Source organism: Chinchilla lanigera, unplaced genomic scaffold (assembly GCF_000276665.1).
Source record: "Chinchilla lanigera isolate Chin_1 unplaced genomic scaffold, ChiLan1.0 scaffold00010, whole genome shotgun sequence".
Taxonomy (NCBI): Eukaryota; Metazoa; Chordata; class Mammalia; order Rodentia; family Chinchillidae; genus Chinchilla; species Chinchilla lanigera.
Genome location: NW_004955411.1, coordinates 18492161 through 18502610, shown reverse-complemented (window position 1 = coordinate 18502610; position 10450 = coordinate 18492161). Strand labels below are relative to the sequence as shown.

Below are 10450 nucleotides of genomic sequence, written 5' to 3'. Positions count from 1 at the left end.
CCCAGTCTCCACTCCAAGCTCACGACAGCTATGATCACAGGACCGTCAGTCTCCACCCTGCAGTCCTTAGCTTTATTGCTCTATCACTGTCTCCAGCTGCCCCCCTCCAATTATTCCAAGTTTAGAAACTATCAAATGCACAGACAACCTTGGTGTTTTACCGGGAGAGTGGGGTAGCAAGGTTGAAATCATCAGTTGAATCAAAATGTTCAGACTTTTGTTCCCCTCAGCCTCTGAAGATCTACTGATCATTTTAAAATAGATGAGTGGATGATGAGTGATATTTGAGCCTGAAAGGAAAAGTATGTCAGGAGACATATCAGCCAAACCCCAGTGTAGCACAGAAACAATATGGACAGATTATGAGCTCTACCCTGAAGTAGAACATAATGTTTTCTGGAAGGCAAAACACAGGCATATAACATCATTTCCTCTGTACCTGAGAATTGGCTGGACAGTATTTCTTTGAAATTGTGGCTCATTTCATCAGGTAACAATAAAACAATGTGAATATACAAAATGTTAATATTCTGAACTATGTGGCTGAGAACATCTCATTGTAAGTCAGCAAATGTAAAAGAGCAAAGAATGTGATCTTCCTGAACACTTCGATTCTTACCACAGATGCCAAATGAAATGCAAGAACAAAAACCATAATGGAACCAAAACAAAAACAAAACTGAAAGGAAGAAAAAAAAGGTACGATCTTAGAAAAATACTGAAACTCAGTTATTAGTCCTTTTGCAGACCCAGACGTTTGCCAGGCAATTTCCCTCTGTCTCTGTTTATTTAGGGAAGAAAAGGAATGGAAGAAAGAAATGGAAAGTGGTAAGAATTTAGGGTTACAAAAACAAGGCCAGGGGTAGAGACGCCAAAGAGCCTGTGCTGGACGAGCTTCTGCTGACAGTGCTGTTGTCAGAATGTACAGGGACAGCAGAGAAAATCAGCATGAGAACAGGAGTGTTGTACAAAATGCCTTTGCAGAAGAATAGCCTCGGATTGTGAGTAAATGCTCTTTGTGTTTCCGGCTCAGCTTTGTCTTGTCTGATTCAGGCTGCATTTTACCTGCTGGCTTTTACATACACACTAGCGCTACTCCTTGGCAATGCTTCGCTGTGTAGCACTTCCGAAGGCACCATTACTGTGTCAATCTAGCTGGTTAGAAAAAAATGCTGGATAATCTAAAAGCACAGGGGGGTGCTTTAATCAGGCCTTTTGGCTTTTTACAGAAAGCCTCTTCCCCTCCGGGCCTGAAGCTGTCCTTACTCCTGCTTCTGAGGGACATGTACATATTATCACTGCTGGGAAAACCATTCAAAGAAGCTGCTGGAATAAGAGACCAATTTTAAGAGTTTCATCTTGTGGGAAGGACATATTGTGTTTTCAACAGTCATGTTGTTTGTTTACTCCTTTGTCTTTGCACTTAGGAGCTACTTCGTCTACTAATTGCAGTGTTCCCTCTTCTCACTCAGAGGGCATTCAGAACCTTTGTAGCAGGTCTGAAATCACATTTGGTCTTGCACTTGTTTGGGATCCAGTGTTTGTAGACAAGGTCAAAAGGTGACATCCTAAAGTGGCACTCTTCAGGCGACCAAGAAACTCTAGACAAGCATCAGTGTTGCATTAGATGCATTTCTGAGAACTGTAAAGAATGAAAAGGTTTTCTGCTAACACCCCTTGTAGACCCTTAGTTTGGCTTAAAACTTGATACTATACTGACCTCATGCCGTGACTTTTACAATATCTCGGATAGAGATGGTGGATTGCTTCTTCATGTCTGGGCTGCAGGAGTCTCATTTTTCACTGCTGGTGCTCACTGACAGTGGGGCACGGAAAACAACTTTTGCATGAGGAAACCAGAGAGAATTTACTTTTCGATGGAGCATAGTTGTATATTACATTTTGAAAGATATCTTATAAATTGATCTTTTATTTAAAGTAAAAAAGTATAAAATCACAAGTTCATGCAATCATACTTATTGTATTGAAGCAGAAAGATAGGCTCAACTATATTTGCCTCTAATTTTAATGACAACACAAATCAGACAAGTAAAGGTCTCCTCTTTTTAAATGAGGGATTATTACATAAACCCCATTTAATTTTATAACAAGACTAATAATCTCAATGGACAGAACATTTAAAATATATCAAGGCAAATCAGGGTAGAGATTATTGTTCATTTCTGTATTGATGAATGTGATATACAAGGGGTCTAACATAGTGTAACACATTGATATGAGTATCATATAGTCCATAAGCTCTGGAAAACATGAAGTGTTATCTTTTCAATGAACAATTAAGCTTACAGTATGTTAGAGACATCTACAAGACTGGTAACTGAGATGGAGCTCTGAAGGAGGGCGTGAGAAATGTTTAATGTCGATAACCTGGGGGAATGGTTGTTATTGAAGAAATAAACAGAGGAGACAAGGTCTTGCGCTAGCAGAGTGACCTAGAGCTAAGATCCATGCAAAAGCTAAGCCCAACCAAGTGCTAGTCTTCAAAACCTGATAGAGGAGGAAAAAAAATATGATGGGTAAGATTGCTGCAGCAGAAGGAAATGTGTCCTTTCTTGGGCTCTGACCTCATGCAGACCTGTCCTCAGAATTGTCCTCACTCAGGACTTTCTGGGGAAACACCTTTATGTCCAGACTGAAGTTTTGTTTAGATGTTCAGTGTTTGCTCCTGTTCAGTAACTAAGTGTATTTATTCACAATTACTATGTTTTTCAAGTTTGGACTCACAAAATAAGAAATTACCTGAATAAACCATTCATTTTGAATAAACCAATAGAAACAGTCACCATGATATAATCAAACTTCAGTTTAACTGAACTTGCAGACTGACTATAAACAAGACAAGAAAAAATAACACGAATCAAATTTGAAACAAAAAAAAAACAAAGAAAATTTTAATATTTAGCGTGTAGTCTTTGACATTAAAGCTAAAGAGAGGTAAAACAAAATAACTTATCAAAAATGCAACACACAGAGAGATAAAAATGTTCAGATATGAAAGAGACACTAAAAAATACGGAGGATAGAGTAACAAGTACTAATAACATTATAACATGAACTCCAGACAAATCAAATAGGAAATAAGGGAGAAGTTACAGAGTCACATTCCTGAGTTGACAGATGATATTGTGATAGGTCAGGCTGCTATAATAAGAATTTCATATGCTGTCTGGCTTAAACACCAAACATTTATTCTCACAGTTCTACAGTCAGATTCCAAGATGGGGATGACGACATGGTGGAATTTCAAACAGGAGACTCTCCCTGGTTTCCTCCTGTTTTGGAGAGAGTGGATTAGACCTCTTTATCCCATCATGAGAGCATCAGTCCCACCTGGGGACTTGCTCCCTATGACCCCTTCAGAGCTTAATTATATCACAGGATATACACCAGGGGGAGAAAAAGATGGATTACATACAACAGAAGAAATCTACATGGATTTAAAAAAATAGTAGAATCAGAAAGAATCAGCAAGAATAAAATAATACCTTTGGATGACGTGTAAGCCAAGATTTAAAATTGAAGCCTGAGTTAGCTATGCAGATCTCAAGATGAGAGGGTACAAGAACCTCCTGCCTCAAGGAGATTCTACTATGAAGTCCCTAAGAGAAGGACATGACACCTTTGCTTAAGGAAGAGGGTATGTGATGAGAACAGACTGAGAAAATAGCAGAAGTAAGTGAGATCAAAGAAAAGAGGCCATATTGTGTAGGACCTTACCAACTAAGGGTAAGGACTTTCACGACACTTCCAGTAGAGTGAACCATTGCAGGATTTGGGTCAGAGCACTGACATGATCTGATTAACACGTTAGAAATATTATATCAGACACACAAGTTTAAGTATCTCATGACTTCTCTTATAAGAGAAACCCAGAGAATAAATAACTTAAAGAGGAAACTAAAAGAGCAGTGATAGGAAGCAGGGAGATAGCTCTTTTGCAAGTGGGAAGGAGATTTAGAGATGGAGGCAGGGGGAGAAAGGGGAAGAAAAGGAGAAACAAAAAGAATTAAGATGTATTATGTACATGTATTACCTCCACTGAAGAATATAATCACTACATACAGCCAAAGTGTATTAATTTAAATAACTTATAAAAATAAGAGAACGCTGAGAATTCTGAAAACAGCCTGTTAGTGAGCAAAGGTGTAATTAGGTAGACCAGCAGAGAGACTATTCCAGAAATTTATTAGGACTCGGCTTGGTAGTTTCAAGAGAAAAAGGTAAAATGTGTATCAATTTAGGCACTATTCTGAAGCTAGAGTCAACGGAACTTCCTCAGGGTCAAGACACAGAAATTGGGAAAAAAAAAGAATTATGGCCAATTCAATTAATTTTGCTTTTTGAGAAACTTAAGGTATAAAATTGGCTTCAAATGTGATCAGGAAGGCTTCAGATAGAACCCATTTTAGAAACGAGATAACATTTTGATTTTAAATATTTCATATTTGATATCATAGAATTCAAACATAGAGAATGAAGCTACGAATCTCCTGCAGCTGGAATGATTCACTTGTTTTTCTTGTTATCACTTACCTGGCCCATATCTAGGTAAGTAGACCCTTATTAAACTCTACCCAGGGGGCTGGGGATTTAGCTCAGTGGCACAGCACCTGCCTGGCAAACGCGAGGTCATGAATTCGATTCCTGGTACCGGAAAACCCCCCCGTAAAAAAAAAAAAATTAAAATAAACTCTACCCAATTGCACTGTTTGGCATTTTTGTTTCTTCTTAGGACTATGAATGATGCAGCTATTCAATAAACAATTGACTAAAGAATGCAAATGCTTTCCACTTTGAATCCTTATACAAGAATCTTTTAAAGTGACATAGATTTTCAAAACTGAGAACAAATATTCAGTTTAGTCAGTACTATGCTATCTGAGTTATATGTGTTTAATTCACATGTAATGACCTATTTATTGTAAGAATAATTAATTTTCAAGCATATATATATATATTTATTCTACCTCAAGACTTTTTGTTTTGCTTTGCTTTGTTTTGTTTGTATCTCAAGCTGAAAATGAACAATGACATGTCCAGAAAGACCTGAGAGTGACAAAGTGAAGGTTCAGAAGACTAGGTTTGAAATTGTAATTTAATAACAACAGAAAGATTTTCATAATGAGAGGCATTTGAGGATATTCTGGGAAAAGGGATGCCCGATGTGGTGCTTGTCCGTTGGTTCTATGGAAATGAATGCATAGGCTCCTCCAAAGCATACATGGGAGCATTCACCTGCTTTTTAAAATTTCATGTGTGAGTTAATACCCACTTGTGACATTATATCTCTCCCTTCCCTGTCTGTGGAAAGTCCCTGCAATACCGCTTATCCAAAAGGGAGGCAGTGCGTGCTTTAATACCTACTCAAACACAATGCCTCCTGTAGTGTCATGCTCAATAAAACATTTGCTCTCCCGAAGTCAGAATGAATTAAAAAGTGAAGGAAACACAGTCGTGCTTTTTAGATCTGCGTTTATATTGAAATTTAAACACCCAAGTGAAAGAGATTTACATCAAAGAATATGACCTACATGATATAATGTACAAGACTGAAAATTGCTTCTCAGTTTCTCATAAAATTTTAGCTTGATTGGCAGGTACAGTGTAAACACAATATACATGCTGTGCTTTTATTTAGATTTTCACTCACCCATATCATATTGCATTGTATATTTATTTAATATTTTACCATAGCAACAATCATTTCAATGCATATTAGTGCCCTTGTGTTATATAGCAAATATGTACCAAAACACAGAATTCTTACTTTAACCCTTGGCCTAACATGGCTTTTTTTCTTCCAAGACAGGGTCTCACTATGTTGATCGGGGTGGCCTGGAACTCACTCCGTAGCCCAGGTTGTCCTTGAATTCTCAGCAATCCTCCTGCTTCAGCCTCAGGAGTGCTGGGATTTAGAGGGGTGCACCACCATGTATGGCCTAACATGACTTAATGCAATTATATTTTCCTCATTTATATAAAAAAAAGTATGGGGCTGGGGATTTAGCTCAGCGGCAAAAGTGCCTGCCTGGCAAGCACAAGGTCGTGAGTTCGGTTCCCGGTACCAGAGAAAAACAAAAAAACAACAAAAAAAAAGTAATAATGTCATACACTGTACACACACAGCTCATTACATTGCATGTGGGAGGAATTCCCACAGACAAAATCAACAAAATTTTATAAAATATTTTGATACTGTAAGAATTGAGGACTAGTACATTGATTAAATATTATATTCATTTATTATATATGCATGTTTAATTATCTCTGAAGTGTCTATTACCTGTCAGACAATATGCTAAACAGAGCAGAAGGAAAATGGGTGCATCTCATACAGTTTAATGTAAGGGAAAAAATGCATGAGTCGTAATGACAACTTTCACTGTGGGTATTTCGTACATGTTCATGATGCATCTTAATTATTTTTTATGTCTGCTTCTCTTCCCACACTTTATTGTCTTTATCTACTGGTCAACTTTTTTTTGCAAAATATCCACTTTTTTATTTGGATTTCTCATATAAGAAAAAGTATCCAGTATTTAAGCTTCTATGTCCAATGTATTTCACTTAATATTATTTTTCAAGGCACATCTATTTTTCTATGAATGACTCAAATTTACCCTTCTTTGGAGCAGGGTAGTATTTGACTACATACAGATAATACAGTTTCTTTGTCTCTTTGTCTGTTGATGGAATTATCGGCTGCTTTCCAGCTTTAGCTATTATGAATTGCGTAATAAACACGGATATGCAAGTATTGCTGTAACATGATGTCTTCAAATTTTTCATAAAAGATGGCTAGTAGGGGGATAGCTGGGCTTTGTGAAATTTCTACTTTGAACTTTTTGAGTAATCTCCATGCTAATTTCTATAATGGTTATACTACTTTACACGACCTGCAGCAAATCAGGAGGGATCCTTTTTCACCACAGCCTCACCAACATTTGTTATTATTTGCTATCACGAAGATTGCCATTCTTTTGGAGTAACAGGGAGCTTAGTGTTGTATTAACTTGCATTTTGCTAATGGCCAGAGATGTTGAACATTTTGAATGTATTAATGTATTAATTGTATCTCTTCTTCTGAGAAATGTCTGTTCATTTCAGTAGCCCATTTTTTTTTGTACTGGGACTCGAACTCAGGACCTTGTGCTTGCCAGGCAGGCACTTATGCCACTGAATTATATCCCCAGCCCTCAGTAGCCCATTTTTGATTGAAACTTTTATTTTGGGTGCTCTACTTTTTTTAGTTTTTATATATTCTAGATATTAGGCCTCTGTCCAAAGTATAGCTGGCAAACTTTCTTGCCATTCTGTAAGTTGTCTCTTCTGTCTAATGTGTAGTTCGCAATATTTTTCACTCCACTGGTTGTTTCCTTTGCTGTCCAGAAACACTCTAATATTCTAATGTGATACAATCTCATTTGTTGAATCCTGTGCACTTGGAATTCTGTTCAGGAAGTCCCTGCCTGTGCCTGTGATTCACACGTTTTAGTTAGTTATCTTTTAGCAGGTTAAAGGTTTCTGTCTTAACATTTAGATCTTTGATCCATTTTTACCTTACTTTGGTACATCATGAGAGTACGTCTGAATGTGGACAGCCTGCTTTTTCAGGACCATTTGTGAAAGAGGTACCTTTTCTCCCGCATATGTTTTTGGCCCCTTGTGAAAGATCAGGTGGCTGGATATGTCTAGGGTTGTTTCTGCATCCCCTATCCTGTTCTGATGATTCACATGTTTGTTTTTGTGTGTGTACCATGCTGTCTTTACCACTGCAAATTTGTAATATAAGTAAAAAACTGGGATTGTGATGCCTCCTTCTTTGCTCTTGTTACCCAGGATATTCTCAGTCTCTCCTGGTTGTGAATTTAGGGTTGGGTTTTTTCTAGTTCTGTAGGAATGCTATTTCTATTTTGATTAGAACTGCATTAAATCTGCATTTCAGTTTTGGGGTATGGACATTTTGACAATATTGGTTCTGCCCACCCAGGAAAAGGGCATCTTTCCATTTTCGGAAATCCTCTTCAATATCCTTTGTCAGAATTCTATATTTTTCATTGTAAAGATCTTATACTTCTTTGTTAGGTTAATTCCTAAGTATTTTATTTAATTTTTAGTTCTCTTGACAATACTATTGTTTTCTTAAGTTCTTTCTTGACAGTTCATTCTTGGTTTACATTCTTGGTTTACATGCTCATAATGTGTTAATTTTGTGTTCTGCTATGCTGGTGAATTTGATTATTAATTCTGGAAGTCTTTCGATGGAATTTTTTAGGTCTTCTGTGTGAAGAACTATGTCATCTATAAATAATGACAATATTATTTCTTCCTTTCCTATATATACACTTTACATCTCTTTCTGATTATTCTGGTTAAAGTTTCAAATACTATATTGAACAGGAGTAGTAGTAGTGGATATTCTTGTCTTGTTTCTGATTTTAGAAAGAAAGCTTTCATCTTCTCATTTAATATGACATTGTCCATTGGTTCATAATAAATGACTTGTACTAGATTTATGTAAGTCCTTATATACACAGTTCCTTCAGGTTATCATGAATGGGTGATGGACTTTGTCTAAAGTTTTTCTTTCATCTATTGATAAGATCATGTAATTTTTGTCCATTAATCTATTTATGTGGTATTATACATTTATTTCTTTGTATGTTGGACTATCCTTGCATCCTTGGGATGAAATCTACTTGATCATGATGTATGATCCTTTTGATAATTGATTGTATTCTATTTGCCAGTATCTTATTGAAGATTTTTTTCTATGTTCATTAAGGAGATTGACATGGTTTCTTTTTTATCTGGGTCTTTTTCAAGTGTTCGGTAGCACTCCTTCCTCTTAAATTTCATCATAGGTTTGAAGAAGTAAGAGTATTATAATTTCCCTGATAGTCTAGTAGATTTAGCATGAATCCATCAGGTCCTGGAATGTTCTTAGTTGCTAAGTTTTTTATCCAGTTTCATTGGTTGTTATTAGATTGTTTAGAATTTTTGTCGTCTTGGTTGAGTTTTGTTAATGTGTCTAGGAATCTTTGTAGTTTTGACTCAATTTCACTAATTTCTGCTCTGATTTTTATGATTTCCCTCCTTTAACTAGGTTTGGATTTGGCCTATAGTTGTTTTCCATGTGTGCTGTTTTATCATTAGGTTATTTATTTTGCTTGCTTGGTTTTCTAATATGTGCATTCTCTGCAAGGAGTTTTTCTCTTAGGGTTGCTTTCACTGTGTCCCATAGCTTCTGGTGCATCTTACTGGTATTGTTGCTTGATTCCAGTTATTGTTTACTTTCTCTCATGATTTTTTTCTGTGACAAATTGAGTGTTCAGAAATGTGTTATTAAATTTCAAGGTCTTCATTCTGTGACTTTTTAATGATTGATTTGTTGTTTCAATGCAGAATACTCTGATAGAGTCCATACAGTGGTTTCAATTCTTTTGCGTTTATTTAACAACTCTTTCTGGGCTAATATGTGGTGATTTTGGCGAAAGTTCCATGTGTTGCTGATGTAGTCTGTTGTAATCGAGTAAAACATAGCAATTCCATTTGCTCAAAGGTGGGGTTTAAGTCTGATTTTTTTTCATGGATTTTCTGTTTAGTTGATTTATCTATTTGTGGAAGTAGGGTATCAGGATCACTCCATGTGATTATGTCAGTGTTTACTTGCTATGTTATGTGTAGTTTTTCTTTTGTGAACATAAGTGGTCCAATATTCTACACGCATATATTTACAATTGTTATTGTTTCTTATTGTGGTTCCCATAATTATTATGCAATGACACTCTTTGCCTCTTCTGGTTAGTTTTACCTTGAAGTTTACTTTTTCTGAGAGCACAATTGCTGCCCTCTTTTTGCTTTTATTCCTGGCATAGGAAGTATTGTTTTCTATCCCTCAGATTTTAGACTAGGAATTTCTTTTTGGATTAGATGGGTTTCTTAAATGTGACAGACTCTTGAATTCTGTTGTGGGGTGTTTTTTTTTTTTTTTTTTTTTTTTTTTTTGGATACAGTATGCCAGTGGGTACGTGTTAATTGGGGGACTTGAGGCCATTTACATTTCAAGTTAATGACTTACTCACTTTGTGTTGGTGACTCTTTTATTTTCCCATTTTTGTTTAACTACTTGCCATCGTTGTATTTATTTCATGTAATTTTTTTGGTTTTGTTGGCATCATCACCTCTATCTGGGTTATACTGAGTATTTTTTTAGAGTGCTTGTTTGGTGTATGTCAGTGTGTTCTCTGTTATAAAATGTCCTTATTTTTACATCAATTTTGAAAGACAGTTTTGCAGAATATGCTAGTCTGCATTAAAAGATGCTTGCTTTAATGGCTTGAAACACTTAACTCCAAGCTCACTAAGTTTTAGCGTTTTCTTTGAGAGATTTCCTGTAATTCAGGTGGGTTTATTTTTATATGTGATT

General features: G+C 36.2%; 1 long non-coding RNA gene across 1 annotated transcript in view; it reads left to right on the top strand.

Annotated features, from left to right (window-relative positions):
* The first annotated feature begins 730 nt into the window (after positions 1–730).
* The window catches only part of LOC102011849, a 38643-nt gene continuing 28923 nt past the window's right edge, over positions 731–10450 (top strand). The window contains exons 1-2 of the long non-coding RNA XR_259937.2: positions 731–1001; positions 4479–4569. This is a non-coding gene — a long non-coding RNA (uncharacterized LOC102011849). The remainder of the gene's footprint in view (positions 1002–4478; positions 4570–10450) is intronic.